The sequence below is a fragment of the Bemisia tabaci genome, chromosome 7, assembly GCF_918797505.1.
Source record: "Bemisia tabaci chromosome 7, PGI_BMITA_v3".
NCBI classification, from domain to species: Eukaryota; Metazoa; Arthropoda; class Insecta; order Hemiptera; family Aleyrodidae; genus Bemisia; species Bemisia tabaci.
The window spans coordinates 35,517,412-35,529,623 of NC_092799.1; the positions used below are offsets into that span (position 1 = coordinate 35,517,412).

Below are 12,212 nucleotides of genomic sequence, written 5' to 3' on the forward strand. Positions count from 1 at the left end.
CGCAGGCGGGAGGTCCGAGGATCGGTTCCTGATTACCGCTCGTAATTTTATTTTACTTTATGCTTGTTTATTTTTCACTTACTTTATTTTGCACCATTCGCTCCGCAAACTGACTTACGAGGTAGAACACGTAGTGACTGAAGATTTTTTACATATGCTGATAAAAACTCGAAGTTTCTCTTGGATTGAAACATTATATATAATTGAATGAACAAAACACTCTAAAACTCACCAAATTTCGTTGCCAAGCTGACATTCCGGAGTATCAGTCAGATACAGATACAGATTCGAAACTCCGGAAAGTCAGCTTGGCAACGAAATTTGGTGAGTTTTAGAGTGTTTTGTTCATTCAATTATATATAATGTTTCAATCCAAGAGAAACTTCGAGTTTTTATCAGCATATGTAAAAAATCTTCAGTCACTACGTGTTCTACCTCGTAAGTCGGTTTGCGGAGCGAATGGTGCAAAATAAAGTAAGTGAAAAATAAACAAGCATAAAGTAAAATAAAATTACGAGCGGTAATCAGGAACCGATCCTCGGACCTCCCGCCTGCGAGGCGAGCGCGCTACCGTTTGGCCATGCGGTACTGATAAGGATACAGGGCCTCTATCACCTACGTTTACCTTGTGCCGCTAGCGCACGCGTTTTTTCGCATCTTTAGCCCTTTTTTTGAGGGCTTTCCCGACCCCATTCGAAAAAACGAAAAAATACGGCATCCCTAAAATCATCTCTAGTATCTTCATGCGAAATTTCAACTGAAAATTCCGGTTACACTTGGGAAGCTCCCCTTGTGAGTTTCCTTGACGCTATCCATCTTCGTAGGTCTACTATACGGAAAAATTAAATTGCTGATTTAACAATTCAATTGCTGAAAAAAAAGGTGGCTGAAACGTCTCAATGTAGATTCTACAACACAATAATGCTACTTTAACCACTATTGTGAGCTGATTTAACCACGGGGGTGGTTAAAGTAGCATTCTTTTGTTGTAAAATCTACACTGAAACATTGCAATCACTTTTTTTAGCAATTGAATTGTTAGATAAGCAATATAATTTTTTCCGTGTGGAAATTTCGGTGCAATCGTCTGTAGGTGATAAAAACGCCTTTGGACTTGGTCAGAATTTCCCTGCCTCCAGCGTCGAAACAACGATGGCGCGGTGGCAAGAATGGACCGAACGACAAAAACTTTAGGTAGCAGAAACGGCCGAAATCCAAAATCCGAAAGCGGCACTCGAAAAATTCGCGTACGAGTCGAGTTACAGCACCGAGCAGGATGAAAATCCCCTGGCGCTGGCATCGCGGTGGCAGTCGCCCGCGGGCTTAAAAATCGGTGAGAGACACACATCGTGACACATCGTCGGTGACGTCAAGAGAAGTGACTCCAGAAACTTCCACGAGGTACTTGAAGGGCGTTTCAAAATCAGAGTGTCTACTAAAATAGGCTGGCCAAAATTCGGTTCTTTGACAGTACTTTTTCAGTGCATTCCCAAGAAATTCAGTGCCTCCTCAAAAGGAAAATTCAGTACTTTTTCAGTACCTTATTTGACTAAATTCGAAACATTTCAAAAATTTGAATTCTCGCTCAAATTGCGACAAAAATGACCGAAGTTCCGGACCTTCTTGCGGAATTTCCGTACTTTTTCAGTACTTCCGGACCGCCTTTCAAAATTTTTTCAAAAACTCCTACCTACTTCCGGAACTTTTTTGATTTTCCGAAATTTTCCCCGAAATTTTGGAAATTCTCGGAAAATCTTTGCATTTTCCGGAACTTTAAAGAAATCGGAACAAAACAGTTCCGAATCCCGGAAGGGCTATGGAACTAGAGCACTGAGTTTCCTTAACGTTATCCATCTTCATAGGTCTCCTAGAAATTTCAGTGCAATCGTATATTACCTGTAGGTGATAAGAATGCCTTTGGACTCGGTCAGAATTTCCCTGCCTCCAGCGGCGAACGATAGTGCGGTGGGAGTGGCCAAACGACAAAAACTTTAGTACGGTGGCAGAAATTATCGAAATCCAAAATCCGAAAGCGGCACTCGAAAAATTCGTGAACGCGTCAAGTTACGGCACCGAGCAGGATGAAAATCCCCCAGCGCTGGTGGCAATCGCCCGCGGGCTTAAAAATCGGCGAGAGCACACATCGTGACACATCGTCGGTGACGTCAAGCGCAGCAGACTCGGTAAACATGCACTCTGTCGATGCAGGTACAATGTGCATCGAGCATTAAAGCGCCTCCGCATCCATCAGCGCCACCCATTCCCGTTCCACGAGGAAAACCCGCACGATTTGTATAGCGCGTCGACGTCAGGAATGGTTTCGCGTCATCCGAGTCGGGGGCCCTTTCCGCGGACAGGATGTTGCAGGGGGAACGGGGAGGCCCGATGCGTCGGGAAAACCCGGTGGGGGCGGGAAGGGGGGATGGCCAAGCTCTCGGCGATGGGCTCCTCGGAGATATGTACAATTGTACACTTCCGCCTGAGACCTTATTCAGAGACTGTTTGGAAGTTACTAGACGCAAAAAATCGGATTATTTGAATTCTCCTCCCCCTCGCATTGCACCTCTTACACAGGTCTGCACCAGTGCACATCCCTTGAACGATGACAAAATGCTTAGTTCCCCCCTCCCCCTGCTCTCTAAAGAGCGTTATGTGATTAATTTGGGATGAAAAATTGCTATGCTCGCGATTCTACGTATATCCTAAATTTTCGAAAAATTGGCGCTATGATGCGCTCGTTCTGAAGAGTGTCTACTAAAACAAGCTGGTCAAAAATAAGTACTTTTACAGCACTTTTTCAGCACATTCTCAAGAAATTCAGTACCTTCTCCAACAGAAAAATTCCGTACTTTTTCAGTGTCTCCATTTGACGAAACTCCAAAAATTTCAAAAATTTGAAATTGCGACAAATATAACAAAAAATTTAAAAAATTCCGGACCTTTTGGCGGAATTCCCGCACTTTTTCAGTGCTTCCGGACCGCCCTTTCAAAATCAGTACTATTTCCGGACTTTCCGTACTTGTAGACACCCTGCTGCTGTTATCCATCAACTTCAACGATCAGTCCGCCGCTGCTAGGAACGCGATCAGAAGACGACCGCTCGGGGGGCACACTAGAGGCGTTGTCGCGATGCGAGAGCGAACTTTAAGCGGCCGCTGAATTTGGAGAGAGCAGCCCCCCCCCCCCCCCTCCGGGTGGCGGGCAAGGTCAGGGGCGTTGCTTGGCGGCGGCAACGACGGCGGACACTCAAGGACAACACCTGAGAGACCGAGTCAACGGTCACATCGCGGCGCTGCACCGGACGTGGCGAGCGCATCCGCTCGTCCCGACGCGCGACGCGGCAGCACCGCCGTGTCGCGCCATTCAGATGCTCCGGCAAGCATCTGAATGGCACCTCGGTTGACATCAGTCCCCATCCGCTCGTAGAGAATCCCTCTACGGAGAGATTAACGAGGGGTACTTACAATTAGTTAGGCGTACGGAATTCTGTATCGCAACGGATGGACGAGGAACGCGCCACGAACGCCTGAATAAGTGAATACAACTATTTGAGCTTTACGGATGTCCGTGTTGCATATACAAAAATTGAAGGAGTTTCGGGTGTTTTCACTGGTGAGCTATTGCGTGCCTTTTCTATTCCTCGACGGAATACTGAAATTATTTCCGATTCGCCCCTATGGTGTGGTGTCATTTACGGTCAGGAAGATTATACTTCCTTCAGTTGATAGACAAAGGAGAAAATGTAACGAACGTATTGGTGGAAGCGGGTGGTTGCAAACAAAGTACGAAGAAGATAGTAATAGACAATCTTATTTTCCCCCTTAGTCTACAGGTAAGATCCCCCGTTTCAACCGCAGGGTGTCTACAAAAACAGGCTGGCCAAAAATCAGTACTTTCAGAGTACTTTTTCAGTACATTCCCAACAAAATCAGTACCTCCTCGATGGAAAAATTCAGTACTTTTTCAGTGCCTCCCATTGACAAAAATCGAAAAATTTCCAAAATTTTAATTTCTGGCTCAAATTGCGACGAGAATGACAAAAATTGCGGACCTTCTGGCGGAATTTCCGTACTTTTCAGTACTTCCGGACCACCGCCCCTAAAAATTTTCGGACTTGTAGACATCCTGAACCGATAGGATCGCTCCAGTTTCTCATGAACTTCCATGTCTATCAATTTCAAAATTCAGCTAGCAGGACTTGGTGGTTGGCGATGGTGACTTGGTGCCGCATAAAGACACGACGTTGCGGTCTCGGGGCACATAGCGCCGCCGCCGCCGCCCTGCGATGTGATAAAAATCAGAATGACGCGACGCCCTGGAATTCGGCTAACGAACCTGGCCCCGCCATGCCACCCCCTCCCTCCTGGTTTGCGGGCCTCATTCTTGGAGTTCTCAGAAATATCCGAGCCACTCCTCGCTTTCCGGTGATTCCTGGTGACGTCATGCAGAGCCGAGGTAAGCGAGACCTCGCCTCTGTCCAGCCTCGGAACTCTCCGGTCCGCGAAATCGGAAAAAATAGTCGATACGGCGCGGCTTCGATCGTGGAATTTTCACTTTCTCATGGAGATCGGAATCTGGTGGCACACTTTTCCCGTGCTACGAGGGTAAAGATGAAGATACATTTCCTCACACGATGTTCCAGGGCTTTCTATTGCTTGATTTTTTCATTTAAATTATGTGTCCGGATCTGTGAAAAGGGACCTTGATCTTCCTGGTAAGACAATTTTAAGCTCTCAACGAGGAATGCTCTCTGGGAGCCGTTGGAAATTTAATTTTACGTAATTTTCATACCACCAGGGTAGGGTGTCTACTAAAACAGATTGGTCAGAAATCAGTACTTTTTCAGTACATTCCCAAGAAATTCAGTACCTCCTCAACAGAAACATTTAGTACTTTTTCAGTACCTTCATTTTGATGAAAATCGAAAAATTTCAAAAATTTGACTTTCTCGCTTAAATTGCGACAAAAACGACGAAAATTCCGGACCTTCTTCCGGAATTTACGCACTTTTTCGGTACTTCAGGACTGCCCTTAAAAAATCAGTACTATTTCCGGACCTGTAGACACCCTGTACCACATAGGGCACTGTAACTGCTCCCTTTCTATGTGTATGTCAGACTTTGTAACGTAAATTCAACCAAACTTTTAACCTAGGACTTAGGAATTTTTTTCTTTCAACTAACGGACGTGATATTTCCCTCACTTTTTGACCTTTTACGGTAAAACTCGCGCCTATATTTCCAGATTTTCTTGCTCTAGGCGTTGGTATTAAGACTCAGATGTGACTTCATGGAGGATACGTTCTTTCTACAGATCTGGTCACAGATTAAGCAATGGGGAACCTCAGCGACGTTAAATGCAGTTATGATGGTTCTACTTGATCATCTACAGTAGAAAGGCTTGCTGGTGACTGGCTCAACGCCTTCTTACAAAAACGGGAGTGCGGATTCTACATTGGCTTACCGTTGACCTTGGTAATTATTCGTGCACGTTTCGAGAAAGGAAGCGGCATCAACTCACCTGCAACAAAGAAACAAAAATAATTTTAATTACATTTTTATTAAGAAAATTAAATACAATTAAAAACATATTAAATTCAAACCTTTGAACGGTAAAATTTACTATTTGGAGAGTCTCCTTCACATTCGATGGTCGGTACAATACAATAATAGTAGATAAAAAAGAGTTAAAGTATCACAAGAGGAGTTCACCCATCAAAACTTCACGAAAAGCAAGCCAAACTTGTTAGCTGAGTCCGAAATTAACTTTAAGTGAGAATTTGGCATTTACAGTTTAAATAAGCTAATTCATAGTTTCTTCGCGTAAACTGAAAAAATTCAAAACTATGAAAAATGTTAAGAAATGATTGCTTTGTTAAGGACCTGTCGACTGATATCGAAACTGCACCCAAATGCGATATTTTCTCTCTATAAAAACCACGCCTTTATTACGTTGAATTTCTTCTTTAAAATTGGTAAGTGAGTGCTTTAGTCTCCTGTTAACAGAATCGCGGTCTCAAAATTTGAGAAAAATGACGAGTAGCTGCAAAAATGGAACCAATTGATGCGATATATCGCATGCCGTTCTGAAACAATATATGGCGTCAATCAAATCACCTTAACCAAATTTTTACTTTGAGTTTCCTCTCTGTGTAGTAGTTCGTTCAAAATATGCGTTTGCGAGGGACGAGAAACCGTCCGTATTTCAGAGCTGACTCAAAAAGCGAGCGAGCAGAAAGTTGTGGCGGGCGAAGCGGGCGGCGGGAAAGGTCGGGGGTGGTCGGAGGGAGCGGAGCTGAAAGAAATAACCCAAACAAGTAATAAGGGCGTTTTAAAATAAACCGGCGGCAGACGCGGGCTGCAAGTACACTTACGCTCCGTACAGTTTCGGAGCCGGGTTCACCGGATCAAACTCTGCGGGGATTCGCCATGCGCCGATGCCACACTTCCATCCCCAATCCCGATCTCCAGGTTTACCACAAAATTTAGAAAATGAAATTCCCTAAAATTTCCCTGATTTCCCTGACACATTTGGGTGGATTCCCTGACAAATGGACCGAGTTTAACAGAAAGGAACCAAGCCACGTCAGCAATTACCAAATTTAACAGGGAAATTTCATTTTTTACGAGAGAACGTCTGTGCAAATTCCTTTGAACATTTTAAGGAATTTGCTTTGTAAATTGGATAAAATTCACTGAAATTTGCACAAAAATCCGCACAACCGTTTTCATGTAAAAAATTAAATTGCCCAATTAAATTTTGCACCGAATTTTGTTCCTCTAAATTTAAAAGTGGTGGCTCGAGAATACCCAAAACTTTACATTATCTTACTGCCATTCATGAATTTTACATTCATGATCGGAGTTGCACGTGGAAAAGGTGTAAGATATCCGGAAAAATTGCCTTCGTTAATGCTCAAGCACCCTATGATGTTGTACATACGATAGTGGTTAGTCTTCCACTTCCAGATGGCTAACGCTCTAAAATAGATGATGCCAAAGGAGACTGCGTAGAAATTGATTAAATCAAACAGAACTAGACATACAGGATCGCTTTATAGATCCCTTTGGGTTGAATACCTTCAAATTAACTAGATGAGTACCGAGACAAGGTAGGAACAATGAACTAAACACGGGACAAGTGCAAAAGCTCGTGCGAAACGCTTCAAAGGAGTCCGTTTATAATGAGAGTTGAGATACCTTGGTTTCTGATGTCACAGACCGTGAGAAAGACTATAATCGCACGGTTTTCAGTGAGCCTAGATTGATGACGAACTGAAACCCTCGACTGATACCTGGCGATGGTCTAAGCTCATACTAGTTTACGGGCTCCATTATTCAAGTGTTGATCTACCTTTTTGTTGGTTATTGAGCGACCTGTTGCAAAATTCGTTTCGTTGACAAATCGATGTTTGGTGATCTTGTTGGGCGCACTGCACTACCCGAAGCTCATCAACCAACCAGACGGTGGTCAACAGGTAATAATATGATTAAAAATGAGAAAATAGTCAAGTTTTCGGCTACTCTTTTTTTTTTTTTTTTTTTTTTTTTTTTTTTTTTATTCTTCAAATACATGTTACAACCACCTACTAGGTGTAAATTAACTTTTCTTTACAAATAAAGTAACTTAGAAATTGACTGACGTCTAATTTTTGTTTTTAGCTTTAACTTCCATAACCCATACTCGCATGAAATCCAGACTACACTCATACGTCTTAACTGTTACATAGATTAAAAGAAAATAAAGAAATCAAAATAATAAAAATAAATGAGCATGATAAAGATAGTGTGAACATTGTGCAGTGTCATTCTTGTCTTTGCCAGTATACAATGCTATAAAATTAGCCTAATGATCCATCTTTCCGCTATTGAACGTTATTATAAGTTAATACTTAATACATTTAAGAACATCCAGCTTTCCCTAGTACTAAATTTGGATAGAATTACGAAATTAAGCCCAAAAAGGTTACCATCATCCTGCACAATGTTTTAAGAAAAACCTTAATTAAGTAAAAAGTGAGTTACAATTGCTTTCATGCGTTTTCCATGTCGGCAGTTGCAGCTCTGATAACTAGATTATGAGAGATCTACTTTGTTGTAATTACATGAGAAATGGTTTTTTTTTTTTTTTTTTTTTTTTTTTTTCTTTTTTTTTAAGTTAGACGCCAAAGGCCAAGTCGCGAGGCTTGATCCTCTTTAGCCTCCTTACCGGGTCGTCTATGGTGAGGTCCCTGGCTAGGGGATTAGAGTGAATTTCAAGTTTATTATAGTACTTGTAGGAAGCTGTTTTAATGTAATCAGAGACAGACTCTATTCCGAGCTCCTCCCTAATCGATTGGTTAGTTGTGAACCATGGGGCATTCACCATTGACCGTAGCACCTTCGCCTGGAAGGACTCAATCAAGTATCTGTTGCTCGGTTTAGTGCAGCCCCATAGTTCACAGGCGTATGTCCAGACAGGCCTAAGGACTTGTTTGTATAAGAGAACTTTATTGGCTATGGAGAGGGCCGAGTTTCTTCCCAAGAGCCAATACATTTGTCTGTATTTTGCATTAAGTTGTTCTCTTTTGTTTTTGATATGATGTCTCCAAATCAATTTTCTGTCAATCGTGACTCCGAGGTATTTTGCTGTATCCGAGTATGGTACAGGTTTATTTTCAATTAGTACAGGAATATAGTGAATTTTTTTGTTAGAGCTACTCATAATGACGACAATTATTGAGCAATCAGCCGAATTACTCTTCAAAAATAAGCGAGCTCAGGTCATGCTTTAATTTTAAAAAAAAATTGGCCTTTGGCGTTTGTTATGGTCGAAACGTTTGTTTGCTCGTTTTTCACCATGTCAAGGTAATGTTTTTAAACATAACCATCCTCTTGCACATTGTTTTTTGTTTTATTAAAGCATGGCCAGAGTCCGCTTATTAATGAAGAGTAAATCGGCTAATACCTCAGTATTTGTTTTCAGTAAAAATGAGTTTTGCTACCTGATAGTTATTACTGTCTATAAGGAAATGTAAAATCTCCGATTGTAAGAGTTCCTTAATGTCACTATGGAAGTTAGTAGAGAATCTTTTATTTTGGTCCTGTCGCACATTCCCTTTCTCGTCCCGCTGAATTCTCAATGATGCTTTGGACTTGGGAAGAACTGAAGTGCTCTCATGTTTTATATTCACGTTTTACGTGGGAAATCAGGGAAACAAAAACGGGAAATTCAGAATCTTTATGGATAGCCACCTAAAATACAGGAGGCACTCAGGGATGGATGAGAGGCACGCGCCTTAAGTTGAACTTTCTGAGAGGGACTTTAAGGCTAAACTCGACAACTTTGGGGCCGCTGCCCCCTCCACTCCACATGTAATCCCCACCGTTGCTGGCGCGGAGCGGGCAACAGTTCGTCTGAGAGTCATATTACGAAAATACGCACGCAAAATCTTCGTCTGCAACAGCGTTGACATGTTTAGTCAAAAGCAGGAAACCAAAAAAAACTGAATTCAACGTCATTGGACAGAAGCGATGTATCTACCGAAATTTCAGGAAAAAGCCAATGGAACCACCTCAAGCTTATTCTTTGTTTTACATTTTCGTAAATATGGGCTTTCAAAGTTTTTTGATTTTGTACGACTTCTCTTATTGACTCGGTCCAGAGTGTGGCGGCTGAAAAACCCTCGGATCCCGTCCCAGGGTTGCCACAGAATTTAGAAAATGAAATTCCCTGACATTTCCCTGACAGATTTTGGTGAAATTCTCTGATAATTGAAGATGTGACGGATGGTTAAAAAGGCATAATAGAAAATAGTTTTCGAGCAAAATTTCTTGTTCAAAATCTCAAACCTATTCTAGAAAGCAAATGAAGGTGCTTTAAAAAATCTCCCCTGACATTTTCGTCATTCTTTCTGACATTTCCCGGTTTTCCCTGAATTTTTAAAATTCCCTGACATTTCCCGGTTTTCCCTGATCGTGGCAACCCTGTAAAACACCCTCGAATCCCGTCCCTGATCAGGACTAGACATGCCGGGTTTATAATAAGGCGGATGAAATTCAGCTGGAAAAAAAATGAAAGCGCCTGGCAATAGGTCAGTAGACAAATCTGAGGATGAGTGGGTCGGATCCAATCCACGTCTCCGACGCACGGTGGAACGAGTCAAAGGGAGAAGTTGGACAAAATTTTGAAAATTCAAAAGCTCAAAACTCTATTATTACAAAACGTGGAGGTCTTAAAAGCGGTACCCGTTGGTTTTTCCGTCCGATTTACTCACGGAAGCACCCCTCAAACTTTAAAATCTTACGAATGGACCACTAGACAAGGTACGAATTTAAGCGATCTGATACATGTTTCTTAACCAGAATTTCACGTAGAAAACGATCCACACAACGAAAATCACTGAAACCAACTCCTAACGAAGATATTAACGTTTTTATTTCACATTGGTTACAAGGAATTTGAACTGCCCACTCACAAGAAACTCAAAGCTCTACGTGAGTCAAATCGCCCACTACAACGGTTTCAGCAAGCTTCTCAATCGAGCAATGCTCATTTCCCACCATGTGTTGTTCAAACTATTAGCAATTTGCTATAACTGAGCCAAAGCGTCAAGATTGAGGTTGCCAGATTTTTATATCGCAGAGACTGTCATGATAAACGTTTAGCGCGCGATATGAATCACGTAGAGCATTGAGTTTTCATGAGCGGGTGGTTTGAATTGACGCATCAAGAATCATTAAATATCTTCGTCAGGAGTTAATTTCGGTAATTTTCGTTGTGTGCATCGTGTTTTACGTAAAATTTCGGTTAAGAAACATGTATCAGAATGCTAAAATTCGTACCTTGTCTAGTGGTCCATTGAATATCTAAAACCGCAGTTTTAGTCAAAAACTTCATGTCCGATCTCTCCCATTACCTCGATCCACTGTGCGACGATCCGACTTCCAAGCTCGAGAGGTGCTTGAAGATAAGAGAAAAATAAAAACATCCACCTCCGTTCGTCGGTCGCTTCGTCGCGCGTGTCAACAGCATCGTCCACGCATTTTCATGCTTCCGACGGATGGAGGTGCTCCGACTTAAAACAGTAGCTGTGCTCCGTTTGCGCCTAAAAATTTAACTTAGGCGCCTGAAAATCAGGGTTGCCACAGAATTTAGAAAATGAAATTCACTGACATTTCCCTGTTTCCTCTGTCACATTTTGGTGAAGTTCCCTGACAGTTGAAGATGTGACGGATGGTTTAGAAGGCATAATTGAAAAGTTTTGAGGGAAAATTTCGAACCCATTCTAAAAAGCAAATGAAGGTTACTTAGCAATTTTTCCCCTGAAATTTTCGTCATTTTCTCTGATATTTCTCGGTTTTCCCTGACTGTGGCAACCCTGTGCAAATCAGGATTGCCGCAGAATTCAGAAATTGAAATTCCCTGACATTTCCTTGCTCTCTCTGTCACATTTTGGTGAAATTCCCTGACGATTGAGGATATGGCAGATGCTGAAAACACATGATTTGGAATAGTTTTCCGGCAACACTTGTTGTTCGAAACGTCAAAGCCATTCTAGAAAGGAGATAAAGGTGTCTTAACAATATTTCCTGATATTTTCGTCATTTTCCCTGACATTTTCCGGGTTTCCCGCTATTCCTTGACTGCGGCAACCCTGAAAAAATGAGGGCCGCCACACGAGACGCCTTCATGAAAGACTCTATACCCACAACTAGTGCGAGTATACATGGATTGCATTTTGCAAAAAGGAACCACTAGCATTGCAATGTTGCTAAGATTGTGCAACTTCTTTTGTCTTGGAGGAAAAATCCGATTATCTATTAATAGTTTCTATTTTACTCGCTAAAAACTGTAAATTTAAGACAAAAATTACCATCTAAATTTCATAGTTTTTCACGATTTCCGCAATTTTATAGCAAAAGATGACGTTGCACAATCTTAGCATCATTGCAATGCTAATGGTTCCTTTTTGCAAAATGCAATCCACATATGGAACCCATTAATAGGGAAAACAACGAAACGCTTTTCCACATAGAGCTACGCCATTTTATTGCGTTGATATGTGCAGCAAAGCATGCGATTTCTCTAACCTTCATCTCGGACGTGAAACGACCATGCGGGCAATATCGGTCGATGATATCACTCACGCGGTTGCTGGCGTCGCTCACCGTGACGTGTTTCTTCAAAATCGCCACGTACGCCAAAATCCTACTCGTACATATAAAGTTTCA

At 42.0% G+C, this 12,212-nt stretch overlaps 1 protein-coding gene across 5 annotated transcripts in view; it reads right to left on the minus strand.

Moving 5' to 3' along the window:
* Positions 1–12,212, minus strand: part of mtgo (miles to go) — a 219,763-nt gene that overhangs the window by 40,377 nt on the left and 167,174 nt on the right. Inside the window, exon 1 of one of the 5 annotated variants that reach the window (XM_019044002.2) lies at positions 1,897–2,024. The exons of the other annotated variants lie outside the window; for them this stretch is intronic. The gene's annotated coding sequence lies outside the window, so the exon portion shown is untranslated. Of the gene's footprint in view, positions 1–1,896; positions 2,025–12,212 lie in introns of those variants that run through there. 5 annotated transcript variants of the gene reach the window in all.